A 20,086-nucleotide genomic window follows, 5' to 3' on the forward strand; every position below is an offset into this window, starting at 1 on the left:
ACCAGTCCTACTTCTTGACCAAACTTTTATGGCAAAAAGCCAGTTTACGCTCTTATGGCGACAACTTCTTTGTTTTAGCAGATGCTGATGTACTTTTATCACTGTCTTCATCACGTAAAAACATATTTTAAACTAACTAATAAGCTAAACTCACGTGTTGCAAACCATTATATGAACATTCATGTTAATTTTTGACAATGTTTAAATTTTGTAATTAAATTTAAAATTCTTTATTTTTGAAAGTTAGTTCTATGGTAGATAACGGGGTACTTGTGAACACAACATGTAGGGGCACATGTGAATAGTTCCCATGTATTCACTCCGGAATATAAACATATGTCTTAGTGTAGACTTATTGTAAATGTTAAAAAAATGTAAAAGATTTATAATTATTATTTTGTTACAATCAATTTGTAAATTTATTGATAATTAGTATTACGTTATTATTTAAAAAGCTATTTGTTTTATTATTTTTTATTTTTTAAATTATTTTGTTGCTAAATATTTGGTTAACAATTTACTGGTAGATAATATTTACAAGGGGGAAAAATCTTTTCCTTTAAGTAAAAACTGAAGTTTAAAATCATTTCCTTAATGACAGTTATTGTACAATTCAAACTGAGACAGTATAGGTTACAAACCCTTCAATGTAATTGGTATGTACGTATATGTTTCATATCAAATAGTTTTTCGTTGAAATATGATGCTCGTCCTGCATTTTTCAATCGTTTTCATATGGGCCCCAAGTTTGTTCACATGTGCCCCCTATAGGAGCATATGTTAACAATTGAAGACTTTTTTTTTTTTTCGAATTTTCATAAAGTAAAGAAATATTTTAAAAACAAATCTGAAAAAATTCCATGGCACAAAGAAAAGACTGTTCAATCATGAAAACAGTTTTGCTGTGAGAAATTGAAAATATTTTCAGAGAAATTAAGACATGAAAAAAATTGTTCACAAGTGCCCTCCTTTCCCCTAATTATTCTCAAATCTTTAGAAAAAGAAATAGATAAATATGTAGGAGAATGAGGGATACAGTGAAATAGCGGGAGAAAATGAAATGGTATAATATTTTCAGACTGTTACACCACCTATTTAGCAATATTTTAACTATGTTCTAAAACATATAATTGATTCCAATCAAACATTAAATTGTCCAAGGACCTATACAAATCATTTTCAAAACTTGATACAGTGAAACCTGTGTAAGTTGACCACTTGCGGTGCAGTACTTTGGTGGTCAACTTAGACAGGTGGTCAACTTATAAAGGGGTAATGATTATTTTATTTTATTTTATTTTATTTATTTATTTATTTTTTTTTTTTTTTGTCATTTCTTGCACCATGTATTCATTTTTTGACTAATTGACACTTACTCTTTCCATTCAACTCGCTTTCATTGTTTAACATTACTTTGCTCCTTATTGAAGTTTGGCGCACTTATTAAACACTAGTTTTGGAAATTCCATATGTCAGTTAATTTTCTCTGGATTTCTCCCTTTTCAATTAATTCTAATATTTCATACTTTTTATAAATCTCAAGTTCAACTAACTTTCTTTTTGAAGCCATTTTACGTAAAACTATAACACAAAGAGCAACAAACTGGATTCTCATAGTTCTAAAAAGCAGTTGAAAATGAAAATGTCCTATTTCTTCATCCCTTGCACCAGAAATACTACAATGCAAGTAACTTTTACTCTAGCACAATTCCAGTGTTGCTACAAAATATTGCAACTGGAAAAAAATACTTTGTACTTTTCTACCGACACATTTTTTCATTGAACAGAGAGTACAAAAGGCAATCTCAAATAGAGCAACAAAAGAAAAACAAGTTTGGAGAATAAAAGAGTTCTTAATAGTTTTCCCATGTGGTTAAACTCACAAGGAAGTTTAGTTATGCTACTGTTTTATTTAGTTGGTAAAATGCTGGTCTGGCATCAAAATATTCTTGGAAAGCTACAAAAAATAATAATAAAATAAAATAATCTGCTAAATTAAGTTTTAAAAAATATACCAAGTGGTCAACTTACAAAGGGTTTTTTACAATACTCCAAATCAAATTTGGGGTACATTAGTGGTCAAGATAGACAGGTGGTCAACTTACAAAGGTGGTCAACTTTACAGGTTTTGCTGTACTCATTTTGTAATATTTTGTGGTTTATCAAAAATAATTTTTGTTACAATGAATTATTGAAGTTTTTGTAATTAACATTTTAAGTATTAAGAAGAACTTCTAATGTCAAGTGTAGTACTTATTTAGTTAATATAAGGCATGTTTTGACTTTAAATATTTGATACAATTTGTCAAGTGCACTCGGAGCAAAGTGGAATAGCTCATTTCGTTTATCCGTTCATTCATTTATTAAATCACTTGCGTATTTATAATTAATTCATTCATTTACGTTCCTTCATTCATCAATTAATTTATCACGCTCCTTCCTTCATGAATTCACTTATTTATTCATTCAATCCACCAATTTTCTTATTCATTCTCTATTTCAAACCTTGCTCAGTTTTTGGAAATAATTTTCTTACACTTTTACTCCCTTACAGGAAGAAAAGGAAGTCTTGTAGGGAAAGACAGCCGAAATATTGGACCACTGTCTGAATTGGACTTCAAAGGGTAACAACTATCATATAGTTTTGTCAAAGGAAAAACAAATCTACAGATCTGCAGGCTACAAAGATGAAGATGGCCAGCGCAGCGCTAGTACAAGAGTCGTCCGTCCAATTCACAATAAAAACAGTTTTAAAAAAAACCGAACATCTTTTCATATAATACTGCAATTTGAGCTGAGGGAAAAAAAAATAAACTCTTATAAATTTAAGTTAAAAGTCTGTAAACGGCTGCAACTGTCTGAAGGACTGCAGTTAGCCTACCATCTACAGTTTAAAGTTAGGATCACAAAACACGATCAAGCATGGCAAAAATTAGGGGTATGTTTTACGGTCGACATTATGGGATGAAAATATTAAAGCAATGGACAATTAAAAAGAAAAAAGAACGTAAATGACGAGTTTCAGTTTGGATTATGCAAATATTTGAAATTTTAACTTTCAGTTTAATTTTAAACTACGTTTTTCATATCCAAACACTAGTGCACACTTTAAATTTTAAATTATCCTTTTTAACACTAAACGGTGTATCTTCTCAGAGAAAGAACTTCGATTTTTCTGATTCGGGGTTACGATTTAATCTCATTTCGTTTTTATATCAAGTTTAAACTTAAATAAATAAAGAAGCATGGTGAATTTATAAACGTAATGATACTGAGAAACTATGAGCAATTTTTTGCTTTAAAGTATTGATTCCCAACTGGTGATCTGCGATCCCCAAGGGGTTCCTGAGGTGCATGAAGATGGTTCACGAAAATAATATTGTAATTGTGAAATTTTCAATCGCCATCATCGTAAAAGAGACAACTGAATATAATTATCGTACTGCTAAGAACTTGAAAATAAAGATTGAATAATCTCAGCAATAATGATGACGATGACAAGAATAACAATAATAATTGTAATATTCTTAATTAGACAAATATGGAGAGAGAAACTCTCTTCTATCCACGCTCACAGAGGCGGCGTAAACCACCGATAAATGGAGCTTAGACAATGTAGCCTCTGAGTACAATAATTATAACTTACAGTTATGTAATTTTCATTCATACAGGTAAATGAGTAAATATGCATTTTTTCGATTTATTTTTAAATTCTAAGTTAAACATGTACATACAGAATAAGATAAAAGCCGCGGTTAAGAAAAAAAAAGTAGCTTACAGTCTCACTCACGCGAATTTATTTCTTTGCCAGTTATATATAACAATAGCGTTGCTTGGATAAGTTCTCCGAGTGCGAATAACATTCTAATCTTGGTCATTTTACTATGGATCGATGGTTAAAAACAGGTTAGTTACTCCAATCGATCAAGCACCTGATTTAAAAACAACGCTTAATGATAAAATTGAAAGTTGTGTTGTGAATTGCCTTCTCATCTGAAACAAAACAAGAGAAGCAAATTGCGAATTTGGTTGGAAAAAGCGAAGATATCACAATAGTTGTTTACAAATGGGATTTCCTTTTACTGGAGAAGCATGAGAATCTAAATCGCTTGGTGCAATAGCAATGAAGCATTTGTCAACAGCAGTTTAAAGCCCTCACTTCTTGGCAGACACTTTGAAACCAAACATCCGCCGCACAAGAATAAATTTGTCGATTATTAAAAACAATAACATAAAATAAACTTTTTTAAAAAGCACTCAACATATAGCATCCAGCTTCTGGCATTAACTTGATACTTGAATTTTTGCATCGTGAATTCAAACTTTGTTTTTTGCAGTCATAAATTGCGATACTTACCCTACTCTCTTGTTTTTACAAATGGCTCCTATCGCAACCATTATTGCGAAAAACATAGTGAAACTTCGAAAAGTCGAACTTTAATGAACCGAAAACTTTGATAAACCGAAGCAAATTTTTTTCCCGTCCCGTCTAACTGAATGGGAAATTAATGTTTTTTATTTTCGATAGGCCGAATTTCGTTGAGTCGAATTATTCAATAAATCGAATTTATTTCAAGATTGTTGTCAAAGTGTCCTTGTTAACATAACTCTATAAGCCGACATCGTGTTTTTTTTTTTTTTTTTTTTGGTTCTCCAAAAAGTATGAACAAAGAGAAAGATGTCGGCGCCATTGCATTGCATCTTGCATCAAAAGGCGTCTAGACAAAGTAGATTTAATAAATCTCTGAAATCAATTATTTACACTTAATTTGGCAAGGTTTTTTTTTTTCTTTTCGGTTTAAATTACTGTTCACTTCATTTCTTTCAGTAGAAAAGAAAAACCTGCACATGGGGTAAACCAAAGTTCTGATTTAGTGCAGCCCAAAAATGTGATGGAAAAAATACAGCGAGGGGTGCTCATATTCAGGACTACGAAATAATTTTACTTTTGGTGAAAAGGGGGGGGGGGGGGGGGTACTAGGCAGAAGAACTATTTTGGGGATTTTGCGGTATTCTACGATGCTGCTGCTCTTTCCAAGACTGGCTTTTTTTTTTTTTTTGTAGAAAGCGAATATTTGTGGTGCTTTTCCATCGATTCCTAAACGTTTGATATAGAACTTAGACTAAGAGAAAATTTAAAATCTGAAGCTACGAAGAAAAAGTTTAGTTAGTTCGAAAGACTCCGCAAGAAAAGCAGCAGATATATTGCGCGTTTTTATAAAATCTCATCCGGAAGTTTCCGATTCCCTCTTCGATACTTTAAAAGTATCCGGGGACTATTTAAGAAAAAAAACAAATTTCTGCTCAAAGCAATGTTTGATAACAGTTTTTTTTTTTTTTTTTTAAATACGTTTCGTAAAAATTGCTGCACCCTAACTAAAATTATAAACTCGTTTTACAACCTATTCCGACTTTTCAATTTATAGAATTATGTTATACAGTAATTATGTCAAGTATATATCGCCGCCTTAAATATCCTACTGCTGCTTTGTGGCGGCGATATTATCTTAGATACAATATTTTATCACTCTTTTTTACACATATTATAAATTTAAGATATCATAAGTATCATGGGTACCAATAAGTATCAGTGATTGTATTTTATTTTATTCTATCGTTTTGTTTTGGTATTCGATAACTCGATTTTGCTTTCTTATTCAATAGAACTTCGACTTGCTGAAGTTTCACTGTAACTTGAATTCAAGACGTTCAAATTCAGATCAATGCCACAGGGGCTTTATGCTAAGAGCTGGACACTGGATGTTTTGTGCTGATGTTGTTTTGGTCTAAAGTGTGTGTATGTGTTGGTATGAGTGCGCTAGTGGAGTTTGTATTATAAGCGTAGAAAAATGAAATCAAAGGAACATCAACTACGGTGTCAAATAAAAAGTAAACAATCGTGATGAAGGGGTTGAATCTTGAACCATTTAATCCCTCTCTTCCACTGGTTAATGAAAAAAAAAAGAAAAAAAAATTTCCAGCTCGGTTATCTTCTATTCCACACTGCCGAGTTCATAACAAGAACGAAACTGCAGTCTCTGAATGGCATAACCGGGCTGCCGGTACATTACATGCAGGTAATAGGTAAGATAAACCCAAGTTCTTATGCATGGAAACACGAATTGAAATTCAAAAAAAAAAAAAAAAGAAATGATTCGAGGAACATGCCAATAACGATACGAAACCGATCCTAATGGATTAGAACAATTTCAGAACGTGAACGTGGAGAAATGAAGTAAGCATTATGATTGCCCTTAAATCAAAGAAAATTACGCTTGATCATTACATCATTTTTTAATATGTTGCATAATGAAAACTTTTGCTTTTCTCGGCCTGCGGGGTCGGAAGGAAAATGACCAACTTCGACTCCGACTCCAACTCCCGCTTTTTTATCTATTTATATTTCATTTTTTAAATTCCCCCCTCTCTTATAGGAGGGAGGAAGCCCCTAAAGAGATAGTGAAATATTATATCTTTTTATGAAATTTTCGCGCTGTATTTTATTGTAAACCTAAGATGCATACAACGTCAGAAATTCAATTTGAAAATCAATTTTCCAATAGTTGCGATTTTTAAAGTGAGATTACTTAAAAATTCCCATTTTTACTTCCTTTTACAAAAAAGGAAGTATTGTATTCGCGAAAAAATTTTCACTCAAAAATCGCCCTTAATTTCCATTTTGCTCACCCCCAAATGAATGTTGAGTTTTTTTTTCGATTCGACCACATGCGGAAAAGTGCCTAAGAATGTATAGACACGCGAAATATCCATTTTGACCATCACCGAGGTAATTACAACGACTTTTCTCTTGACGTCTGTATGTATGTGCGTATGTGTGTATGTGCGTATGTGCGTATGTATCTCGCATAACTCAAAAATGGTATGTCCTAGAAAGTTGAAATTTGGTACATAGACTCGTAGTGGGGTCTAGTTGTGCACCTCCCCTTTTGGTTGCTTTCGGATGTTCCTAAGGGGGTCTTTTGCACTTTTTTGGGGGGAAATCATTGTTAATTTCGATGTAAACTCAAGTGGCGTTATAATTTGTCGGACACTTGGCGATATATCGCCAGTCTTTTGGTCGCCAAGTTTTGTCGCCAACTTGGCGACAAATTTGGCGGAGTTTTTTTTTTTTTGGTTTCAATTTGGCCATTGTTGGTGATATTTAGAGAATAAATATTGAATCACATTAAAATAGCGAATAATGGGGAAATTAAATTGGAGTAAAAGGAAGTCATGTGATGCACACATCAGCTCGTTTAAAAAGTGAAAAGGATTAATTTGCTATCCCTTTTAATGTTTAACAAATAGATGTTAATCAAATCACGTGCTTTCCATTTTTGAAAGCTGTAACTTGAGAGAAAGAAGAGCTTTCCCGCTAAGTCAAAAAAGTTTTTTTGAGAGGGGTCGGTCCACCCGGAGTGACCCCCATCTGGTGCGTGACACCCCAAGTTAACTTCAGAGTTTATAAAAAGTATAAATATTTGAATCCTGAAAATTTTCCTGAATAAATTTTAAATTATACTTCATATTTTTTCTTCGCTAAATTTTTAATTTAAATTTTATTGTTTGCTTTCCAATTAACCTTAATACGAAGATTTTAAGATTAACTGCAATTATTGAGTGTTGTAACCAAGAAATCATAAGTTTATTTTATTTCATGCTTTTTAGTGAGAACCAAGCATTTAGAAACATTCCTTAGATTTAATAAATATTAGATACTTTTTATCGAATCTTTTGGATTCGCGCATTTGCACCAAAACTTATTTGAACTATCCGAACACCTTCAGAAGTTTCCTCCCGAGTTATACGGGCCCCGAATTTCTCAAGGGCTTTTATTATTCATTGCTTTTACTATTTTATAACTGAGATCGAAGTAAAAAATATAATACTTTAATTTGAAAGTGTTTACTTAGAAAGTGTCGGGCAAAACAAAACCGTTTGCTAACAGTTGCTATTAGTTAAAGAAAGTTATAAAACAAGCTAACTAGGGAACGGTGTATATAGCAATTACAGAAAGTTCGATGAACGATCAATAATAGTGGTGGTTATTTTGTTACTAGTAGACCTTTATATATGTAATGGAACCAATTAGGCAGTTTTTTTTAATGTCAGGAGAGTCAATGAAAATTAGAAAAAAAAGGAGCCCGGAGTCGGAGTCGGCATGCTTTCTAACAACTCCGACTCCTTTACCCCAAAATGAGTTCAACTCCGACTCCACAGCCCTGGTTTTTCTGGGGGAAGAAAGAGGGTGGGGATTTGAAATTTAGTGTTTACATATATATATATATATATATATATATATATATTTTTTACTAACGTAAGCTCTGATCTTGCGTATTTTGTTACATTCATCTGGAATTATGAATTTGTGAAAAAAGTTTCTGCCAAAAATAAGGAGATATTTCTAAATGCATACGAAGCGATTAGAAATAAAACGCCTGAGTTCTTATTTTTACGTCGTTTTATGTTAATTTTAAATGCGTTTTACGTATTAGTCTGCATAAAGTTACAACAAAGCTGTACGTAACTGAACGAATGAGACTCCATGAAAAAAAAAAAAAGATAACTTCTTTCTATGATTTAATGCAGCTTTTAGAGCAAATGGCAAGGGCCAACAGTGAAGATAATGCTTCAAAAACGCTTGTTTAATGGAATGATATGTGATCTTAGTTGGCATGGCTCCCATTGTCCATGTTATATACACTGATTACATAAATGGGTCTTGATTCTTTCGTATCATTTCTATGTCAAATCAAGAAAGCACAAAAGTTCATTAAAAAAAGTTTTCCAACCCCCCCCCCCCATCGCGTCTAATTCAGAAAGATCAAGAAATTTATTCACAAATGTAAGACAGTGGCGTAACCAGAAAAGTTCTTTGCGTGTGTGGGGGGGAGGGGGGCACTCTTGAAAATCTCGCTATGGAAAGGGGGAAGTCCGAGGTTTCTCCCTCGGGAAAATTTTGAAACTGTAGCCTTAAAAACGCAGTTTTAAATGGTTTCAGGCGATGTCACTGGGAGGAAAGATTGTCAGGAATGTTTAGAAATTGAAGTCTTAAAAATGCAATCATAGGTAATATTTGTCAACGTTTAGGGTAAAGGATGAGACTTTTTGGGGCTGTCCTCGATTGATTTTATTTCGAAATAGAACTAAATCGATTAACCTTGGGCAGAATTTTTCGAAATAGAAGTTCCAAAAAACGCAGTTACAGACGAATTTTGATGATGTTACGTGTAGGATCGATCTCGAAATATTTCTTCAAAATTTCGAAATTGAAGTCTTAAAAAGCGTAGTTTTTAAGCGATATTTAGTGATACTAGGTGGAGGGATTTAAAAGCGCTCCACCTTCAATTTTTCGAAATTGTAGTTTTTTCGCAGGAGCATTCGGCCCTCTTTCTTAATTGTAATTGAAGTCTTAAAAACGCGACTGTAGACATTAGGGGTTCGGCAAAATTTCAGAATTGAAGCTCCAAAAAAAGTAATCTTAAGCGATTCTCGATGCTGTTAGAGTACGAGGTGTTGAGTAGCTCTCCCCTGGAAATTTTTCGAAATTTAAACCCTGAAAATGCGATTTGAGACGCTCTTCTAATGGTTTTGGCGGGAGAGGGGGTTTTGAAGCGCAGCATTTTAAAGACTTTCTGATTTATAGACCGACTATGAAAATCAAAAAAAGAAGAGAGAGGGGAGGGGCGGAGAAATAGGAGGTGTGCGACGTAATTAACTGATCAATAATCCGCAACTATTGAACATTTTTTTAAGGTTCTTTTCAAAAGAAATTTAGATTATTTTTCCCAACATTTTTTTTCCTTATTAAAATTACTTCATTTTCCCAAGGCACGATATTTCTTCTCTTTAATAAAAAGGAACGATTTTGAAAATGATTCTACTCATCCTTCTGGGAAGGGGAATGTTCCTTGCACTCCCCCCCCCCTCTAATTGCACCACCACCTTTTCTCAGCACTGCAAAACATGTTCCAGAACATTTTTTTTAATCCAAGAAATAAAAATTAGATTAAAAAGTATAACAATGGTTAGGATCATACATTTTTCTCTACTTAGCTGATTTTCATTATTATACATACAACCCAAATTCAAAGAAGTAGAATAATTTTATTTTTTGGGAAAAAAGCTTAATCTAACAAAACATAAGAGCAAAGTTGGTATTGAAATGAACTTGCCGCCTTCCTTAGACTTTGAAATGTACATAACGTTTCATATAAACTTAATAAAAAAATTATCTTTTGCGGAACTATCTAAAAGTTTATAGTAATGATATTTTACATTGAGTCAAAAAAATAGAATGCTAAAATTAAAATGAAAAAAAAAAAAAAAACAATTTCAAACGAAACAATATCAATATTTTTTCGCTTTTTTTTGCAAGAATAACATAATCATTTCAGATATAAATTCCACCAGCTGTTAACATTCAAGGTTATAGATACTATTTCCATACCCTCTTCAATGCGGCAATGAGCTCAATTTTGTTAACGGGCCCTCTAGGTCTTGAACATGTTTCTTTAGATTTGAAGATGCCACAAATTTTAAGTGGTGTTGAGATCGATCGAATTGCTTGGCCAGTTTAATAACGAAATTTTTCTTTCTGCTTAAAATCTGCGAGTCGATTTAGAGATGTGAAACGAAGCGGAATTTTGTTGAAAGATAAATGTGTCACTTAATGTGTCCCTGCTGTACCTCAGGAAAGAGTATCATGCAGTAATACAGCATATCTTGATAAACAGCGGAATTCATACATTGTTTTAAGATACGTATAATTGCTCACTCCCAGCAACTCTCATGCATCCCCTTACCATTAAAGGATGTCTCAATTTGACAGAACGTCTTACTCTTACACAAGATTTCTCAAGCTCTTCGCTTTTTCTAATACCAAACCCGAACACCACTTTCTTCAACAGATATTTCAAATAAAGATTCATCACTGAATAAAAAGTATTGTTGCACTTAGATGAGCTTCTCTTTGCTCCAGGAAAGTTAGGCACGTCTCTGATTTACGTTCATGTTTGGTTTCACTTCGAGGACTCGCAATTGCAACTGCAGTTCATGCAATCGTCCAAGTGTGGTTGGCTTGGACACGATAACTACAGATTCTTTCCAACACTTATGGATGTAAGAGGCATTTTTAAAACGAGTATTTTCGGCGATTCACTGTAATTTGCGTTCATCTTTACCAGCTGTTGCAAGCAGTGGCGCACACAGGAATTTCTCAAGGGCAGGGTCCAGGATCGAAAGCCCATCATTCTCATATCTTACTCTAACATGCATATAAACATATTCTTTGATTTTGTTGATTCTCAGGGACAAAAAAAAACATTAAAAAAAATTTTTGAACAATTACTTAGCATTAGTTAATAAAATTATAAATTTATGAATAACAAATACTTAATTAAAATACTAGAAAGCATAAGAATGTTATTTACTTTTTACATAGTTGAAAACGAGCTGATGTGTGCGTCACATGACTTCCTTTTACTCCAATTTTAATGTCATTTTCCCATTATTGGCAATTTTAATGTGATTTAATAGTTTACTCTCTAAATATCACCACCAGTGGCCAAATTGAAGCCAGATTAAAAAAAAAAAAATTTCATCAAATTTGTCGCCAAGTTGGCGACAAAACTTGGTGACCAAAAGACTGACGATATATCGCGAAGTGTCCGTCAAATTATAACACCACTTGAGTATACATCGAAATTAACAATGATTTCTCACCAAAAAGGGGCTAAAGACCCCTTTAGAAACACCCGAATGCAACCAAAAGGGGAGATGCACAACTATAGACCCCACTAGGAGTCTACGTATCAACTTTCAACTTTCTAGGACATACTGTTCTTGAGTTATGTAACATACATACGCACATACGCACATCCGCACATACGCACATACGTACATACGGACGTCACTAGAAAAGTCGTTGTAATCAACTCGGGGAATGTCAAAATGGATATTTCGGTATTTATATGTTCTTAGGCACTTATCCGCGTGTGGTCCGGTTGAAAAAAAAACTCTACATTAATTCGTGGGTGAGCAAAATGGAAGTTAAGGCCGAATTTTGAGTGAAATTTTTTTCGCGAATACAATACTTCGTTTTTTTTTGTAAAAAGAAGTAAAAAACAGCGAAACAAAATCATTATTCTGGAACAATTTATGCTCACATACAGTTCGATTTTGTAGTGAAACAAAGAGAGATATAAATTTTATTTTTTTCTGCTTTATTAAATCTGAAATTATTGTTACATTTGCTTGGAATTATTTTACGCACAACATTCATAGTCAATTAAAAACTCAAGAGCCATGGGAGGGGTCCGGACCCGCTGGACCCTCCCCTTGTGTGCGCCACTGGTTGCAAGCTTTCTGTTAAGAGTCTTTTTTTTAAAGCTGGACACTTATAATAGTTGATATCTTCAATTTTCGTAAAAATTTCAGGATGTGTTAGTGGAGTGCTACTATGATAAGAAAAAGTGAAGTTTCTTTTTTGAAAAAACTGATTTGTTTGTCCTTGAGTAGGGGTCAAAGTTCAAGGTCGTGAAAAAAAGAGCTAAATATATGATTGCTTTGCTGCAAAAGCAATGAGTGTGAACCAAGCCATTTCTTTTAAATGTAGATACTGCTTCATTATAGGTACACGCTAGCAAAAATATTTTGGTGGTTTTTAAACGAAATTTGCATTACATAAACATTTCTTAGGCTGTTTTTACTATGCGTAACATTATTGAAATGTTTAAATCATAATTAAACATTTTTTTTAATGATTTCCTACTAAAAATTGTGTTTGATAACACTGTCATTAAAGATGATTTTGAAATGATCTAATAATCCAAAACTTATTCCATGAATATTAATATACTAAAAATGTATTCAATCGTGATAATTTGCATACAGCTGAATGTTTTACGAAAAGTATACTTACTAAAGATTTTAGACACATAATAAGAAAATTTAACTTATCGACCAAAATGAAAAGTTCAAGCCCACAATCCTAGGCTGAATTTCCTATTACATTTGTATGTTACCTTCATGTTGCAACTTTCAACTGAAAATAATAATAATAATAAAATTAATTTGAATTCTGAAATTTTGAATTCAAATTATGTTTTTCGCAATCACGAACTGAGACAGGACCCTACTCATTGGAGTTATTGTTTCTAGAAACAGCTCCTGTCCCTCCCCACCCAAGCCTGCCTCTCCTCCTGGGAGGTTACGTGTGCATAGTTGTGTGTGTAGGCTTGTGTGTGTGCGTAGACCTGTGTGTATGCACGTAGGCGTGTGTGTATGTGTGTGGGTGAGTGTGTGAGCGTGCGTGTGTGTGTATGTGTGTGGGTGAGTGTCTGAGCGTGCGTGTGTGTAGGACATGGACGCCTCCGACCAGGAGAAGCGGATAGCTCAGGACCGGAGCAGCCGCGCCGCGCCGTCTGCAGAGGACGGAGGGCGGTGGTGCTGCAGCGGCCCGTGGTCCAAGCTAAAAAAGGCACGGAACATCAAAAACAGTCAAATGAGAACAATAAGCAATCGTGATTGCTCAATAATTTAAAATTTTACAAGCAATGTCAATTATGCTCTTGTTTCGTTTCCAATTACTTCTAAAAATGCCTTGTTTGGAGGAATGAAAATTTCTAACACCTTGTCCCAGAATTTCCCATTTGGGCTTTTTCCTTGTCCAAAATTTAAGCCACCTTCTTATTGTCTCTCTTTTGCTGTTCAAGTTCAAGTGTAGAATGAATTCCATGTAACATTTTCTAAGCAGGAATGTATTTGCAACTGTTTTATTTCATATTCTTCCGTCTTATTTTCCCTGTCATAAGTAATTCCAAATTAGAAACGTTTTGTATTTAGGGGATTGCTGATAGCATCTTGAGGTGCTTGTACTTAGTTTTTCAAGCAAGGTTTTTCGTCGTGTCCACATCTTTTTGCTTTTCTTGAGCTTTGCATTTGATTTCTCTTCTGCATCTTTTTTCTCCTACATTTACTAGGTCCAAATCAGTTTGATTCGTTAAATTTTTATTTATTTGTTTTCTTATTGTGGTACTCAAGGGGTACGTATTGTCATCTACAATGCTCAACTTGTAAGGGAAAAAGTGTGATACTGTTAAAGATGATGTAGCATCCACTTGCGGCATTAAAATTTCTTTCTGAGAGAATTTTTAATAGAGATTCATGTGAAAGAAAATACTGTTATTATTTACATAAAAATAAGTAAGAAAAATAACTAAAATATTAGAAAATATACTGACCAAAAATTACCCTGTGGTGACTAGGAATTACCCAGAGTCATTCTGATATTGGACATGGGGCACATTTCTATTTCAGGGCCCCCGTAGGGTCCGACTAAGATTTTTGAAGACACCGGACACGAAATTCATTTTGTCCCCCCCCTCCCGCTTTTTTTATATGTTAAAGCAATAAAATATTTCGATATTTGCGTTTTTACACAATCATAGTAAATTTGGTGGTACCTCATATCACAATGTAATATATACATTTAAAAAGTAGAAGAGATGTAGTAGTATACGATAAATATAAAAAATGTGGTTAAACTTTGCCCGTTGCAGCAAACCGTAAATACCAAAATTATCTATGATATAACTTTTAATAGTAAATACAGACTAAATTTGAAGTGATTTTCTGATTAGCAAAGAGATCACATTTTTAAGGAGAATTTTTATCAACAAATAGATTTTTTCTTTGTCTTGGCATTTGCAAAACAATCAATGATATCATTGTACTCTAGATTCTGAGTGAAATCATTATTTATTTTTAATTAGCATGATAAATTAAGGGGATTTTGGACCCCCCCCCCTGAAATCTAAGAGGAGGGCCTGTGCCCCACATGTCCCTGCGGTAATCAGGCTCTGGAATTACCCCAGTAAACTGGGGTATAAACCAATGTACTTCACCACTCCTTTTTTTTTTTTAAATAAGAAAAAATACATGTAGGTATGAAAATATTAGAACATTTGCGATTCAAAAACAACACCAGCGAGATTTTTTTCGTAAGTGACATGAATCTTCGAAAAAAAATTCATCATTTTCGGCAACAATCTTTTTTGAAGATGTTTTCATACACGTGTGAAAATTCATTTTTTTTCTCGTATTTACCTGTTACCTGAAAAAAGTCATACGTAGTTATAGGCTGATTAAAGAAAAAAAGAATGCTTTTTAATGTAAATGGAGGGAGGGGGGGGGAGGTTATGAAAATATTTAGAATTTCATAGAGAATGAAAATTAAACGGAATTTTGAAGAGGGGTCATGTAATTTATGCGGTAAATGGATGCTCATCTTCTGGCACCCCCTGGCCGTAATAAATTTCCACCCCCTCACTATTTTATTTTTTTAAAGAGAGATAATTTTTTTTTTTTTTTTTCATTTTCATTACTAAAGCGAAATTCGCAGCCCCATTCCTAAAATACTGGTTGGATGTAACATCCCTCCTCCTCCGTCCTCCCTTTGGCCCTGTTTTCGTGTTTCTATAGAAAAACGAAGTAAAAATCAAACGTACTTAATTACGTTGCGTCAAATGCAAAACAAGTTCAGTTCAAGTTTTAGTTGACGAGCAATCGACATACTTAATAATAATTCAAAAATTAGTGTGCGTGTCAAAAGATGGCAGCACTAGTTTCAATTATGATTCTTATGTTTGTGTTCTGACGTAGATTTTGTACAACAATAACACCAATGCGCGGCAAAATAACACCTTCAAAATGTTTCTGGAATTATTCTTCTACATTGAAAAATGACAACCTAAAAACAAATATGACCACCGTTTCCCCCATCACGTCCCACTTTTTGGAAAAGGCACCCTTCAATTTTTTCAGTTTCTGAATTTCATGATTATAATTTATTATTTTTATATGAAGGTAGGAGCGATTATAATTTATTATTTTTATATGGAGGTAGGAGCGTGCACAGAAATTGTGGGTCACAAATGTCTTTTCCGGGGCCCCATCCATATTGTTTACCCCTACATTTCACCCCTAGTTTTAAAAATATTGGGCCCCCTCAGGCTCGGGCCAACAGGTGTCCCTTCCCCCCCCCCCCCGTGCACGCCTCGGTATGGAGGGAAAGGGTAATGAGCATTATATTAGCTATCAAATCTTCTGAGGGGCTTGAGCTTCTGTGCAAAGTTTAAAAGCATGAACATTTGGAGCAAGTTAAGAGACTCATAGGGGGTATTCCCCCTAAAATATTTTTTAAACTCATCAAAATTGATCTTTTTTGAAAAAAATGTTTGCTGTATAATTTTTTCACTTATTTTTCGGCATAAAACTAGAGTTAGGACTTACTCCTATGAGCCCCAGGTCCGAAATTTTTTTCCACTATTAAGAAATATATTGGAAGCGTCGCATTTTGATGGTCAGAGTCGCATCGTAGATCATCGGCATAGATATTTCCCGTGTCAATCAACATACATTCACAGATAAAATTAAGATTAAAATTAACTTATGCTTATAATATAGCATCAATGTCTATTTATACTTCTGGAGATGCATCGTGGGCTTCATGCTGACGCTACTTAATATCCACGGGCGTCGCAACCGAGGGGGGGGGGGCGAAAGAGTCTGGACCCTCTTATCAATTGGGAATTGGACTCTTCAATAATTCTGAAGACAAAAATCCATTATTTGTTGTGGGGAATAATTAGGAACTGTTTCAATTCCCTAAAGCAAAAACAAATTAAGAATTTACTATGCAACGACAAAATGCGTAATTCATGACGTAACAGAACAAAATAAACTCCGGAAAAAAAAAAATGAAACGATACTACGGGGTAATTCAAACAAGATTTGACCCGTTGAGCGTAAGTGATGCTTGCTCAATAGATATTGGGCATCATTAGCCAACTAATATTGCTCCTTCGTTCAGCGGTCAACTCGAGTTCGAATCTCTAAAATACGTGGCAAGGAATAGTTTTCAGAGGGCTCAGTGGCGTAAGTAAGGGGATAGATGGAGGGTTATAATACCCCATGAAACAATAAAATTATTTATAAGCAGATATACACGTGTGTGTATGTAAATTCAGTGCTTAAAATAGTCTCTTTCGGCCCCCTAACTTCGGAAAGTTCCGATCCTTCACTCGCTACCTAATATAAACTAGCTGATGTGTGCATTTCTTTTACGCCAATGCAATAATAATAGCGCCTTGGAGTAAGCAAGGAAACACTAAATATTTTCACCCCTAGTTTCTTGCGAACCGAAGCAAAAAAACGTTGTAAACAGATTTATTTCCCCATTATTGGCAATTTTAATGTGATTCAGTAGTTTACTCTTTAAATATCACCAACATTGGCTAAATAAAAACCAGATTTAAAATTTAAAAAAAAAATCGTCAAATTTTTCGCCAAGTTGGCGACAAAACTTGGTGGCCAAAAGCTTGGCGATATATCGCCAAGTGTTTGACAAATTATAATACCATTTCAGTTAGCATTAAATTAACAATGATTTCCCCCCACAAAGGTGTAAAAGACCCCCTTAAGAACAACCGAATGCAACCAAAAGGGAAGGTGCACACCTAGACCCCACAAGGAGTCTACATACCAAATTTCAACTTTTTAGGACATACCGTTTTTGAGTTATGCGAGATAAATTCGCACATACATACATACGGACGTCACGAGAAAACTCGTTGTTATTAACTCGAGGATCGTTAAAATGGATATTTTGGGTGTCTGTACGTTCCTAGGCATATATCCACGTGTGGTCGGGTCGAAAAAAACCTCAAAATTCATTCGAGGGTGAGCAAAATGGAAATCAAGGCCGATTTTTGAGTGAAAATTTTTTCGCGAATTCAATACTTCCTTTTTTGTAAAAGGAAGTAAAAATAAGCAAAAATTTCATTCACATTTCTCGCTTACCTGCCCCTCTCCAGGGACGTGCACAAGAATTTTGGAATATGTCATAAATGACTTTTTGGGCCCCCCCCCTTATATCCCTCACCTCTATATATCCCCCCCCCCCCCAGCCACTACATATTTTCATAATGGTTATTAGACAAATTTAAAGAATTTGCCCAAACCATATATATATATATATATATATTTTTAAATAAAAGTTGATTTCATGCAAATTTATTGTAGAATGTTAACTTTCTAATTAAAATAAAAAGTGCATATCAAGTCACTTTGCTTTGTTGCTAAAAGACTAGGTCAAGTTGACGCACGCGTACATACATATGCACACTTTTTTAATATAAAAATAAGTAGGTAAATAAAACGTAGTTCATTTATTTAGTTTTCATTTGATGTTCTTAAATAATAAGGTATTTACATTTCTACGCGTTTAATGTACACGGTATTAATACGCATCATATAACAGGGATAGACAAGGGTGTTGTGAGGAAATTCTAATTCTTCAAAGGGTGCTACGAATCAGAAAATGTTGAGAACCGCTGCTATAAACAGATTGTTGCTCGATCCACCGGCATAAATGACTCTTTTTAACCGACTTCAAAAAGGAGGCGGTTATCAGTTCATAACGTATGTATGTTTTTTTTTTTTTTTTTTTTGTCCACTCACAGCGTCTCACCTAGTGAACCGATTTTGATGATTCTTTTTTTAATGGATAGGGGATGGCTCAATTTAGGTCCCATTACTTTGTTTGACCATATTTGTCCTTTAGAAAAAAAATTATGGGCAAAAAACAATAAATTTCATGCAATTTCCCTATTAAATGATTAAATTTAAAACCCATTGTTATGAAAGTTTGGTGGCATACGACAGTAACATTAATAGTAATTGTCATGATAATTTTGAATGAAGGCTTCTCTGAAGCAAGAATCAAGTTTCTTCAGGGGGGATATTTCGATAATAATCGGGAATCTGGCGCTGTCGTCTCATTTTTGGCGTAAATAATTTTATTTTGGTAACCTTGCTGATTTATAGAACCCTATGTGAATTATCAAAATCTTCCCTTCTTCAGTGCTATTGCTCCTTAGTGCATAGGGGTAAACCTAACCTGGAAGCGAGGTGATGCAATGATTAGGATCTGCTTAGCCTTCCCAATGCTACCATTAGGTTTGCCTCCACCACACACAGTAGTATTTTTTTCGTTATCATCTATGCCAATAACAAATGATGGGAGCTAAGTAAGAAAATACAGAATTGCATCATGAGCAAATTAAATGCTGTGAAATGTAAATTAGTTAGGAAAAACGTAATACTTAGATGGTTATAATTAAATTAACTGCACATTAATTCCAAAGAGGAACAAAGATAAGTTTTTAGTGCCAATCGCTTAAAGTTCAAAGCGTGTTTATAGTTTTTTCTTTTAGTATAGAGCATTTTTATGAAAAAAATAAGGTGAAGTTTCGTGATGGTAACTTCTTACTATTTCTGAAATACCTACATTTACACTAAAAAGAATGAAATAAAAAAATTTTGAAAAAAAAAAAAAAAAAAATAGAACCGACTTCAAAATTGCTCTAAAAAGTGAAAAATAATTTTATTCTTTAAACACCATCGATTATGCTTTTAAACATAATTTTTGAAGTTGGCGCAAAAACGATAGATAAAATCATTCACAGCCATAACTCAACTACAATTATAAATTTAACCAGGCCCAGTTTCTTCACTATCACATAAATTATGCATTGATGACAACATATTTGAATAACGATATAAATATTTCGTTCGTAACTTCGGATGCTTTTCTGAAAAAAATATGAACGAAGCATGGTTACACTGGATTTTACGTTTTGTTTTTGCGCCAACTTCAAAAATTATGTTTAAAAGCATTATCGATGGTGTTTAAAGAATAAAATTATTTTTCACTTTTTAGAGCAATTTTGAAGTCGGTTCTATTTTTTTTTTTTTTTCAAAATTTTTTTTATTTACGCATATATTTTCACTTTATTTCCGAAATGTCAAACTTTGCCTTTTAGTTGTAATACATTCAAATACAAAGAACCATTATACAGTGTCCCAGTTTAACAGGCAATACTTCTATTTTCTTAAGCGCTAGTCCTAGATACATACTTCCAATTGTAAAAATGAAAAAATTGAAATGCGAAATTAAAGTATTGAAGGTTTGAAGCGATAAAAAAACTTAGTAAAATTATGCGAAATCTAACTTTTTATATGG

Source organism: Uloborus diversus, chromosome 3, assembly GCF_026930045.1.
Source record: "Uloborus diversus isolate 005 chromosome 3, Udiv.v.3.1, whole genome shotgun sequence".
Taxonomy (NCBI): Eukaryota; Metazoa; Arthropoda; class Arachnida; order Araneae; family Uloboridae; genus Uloborus; species Uloborus diversus.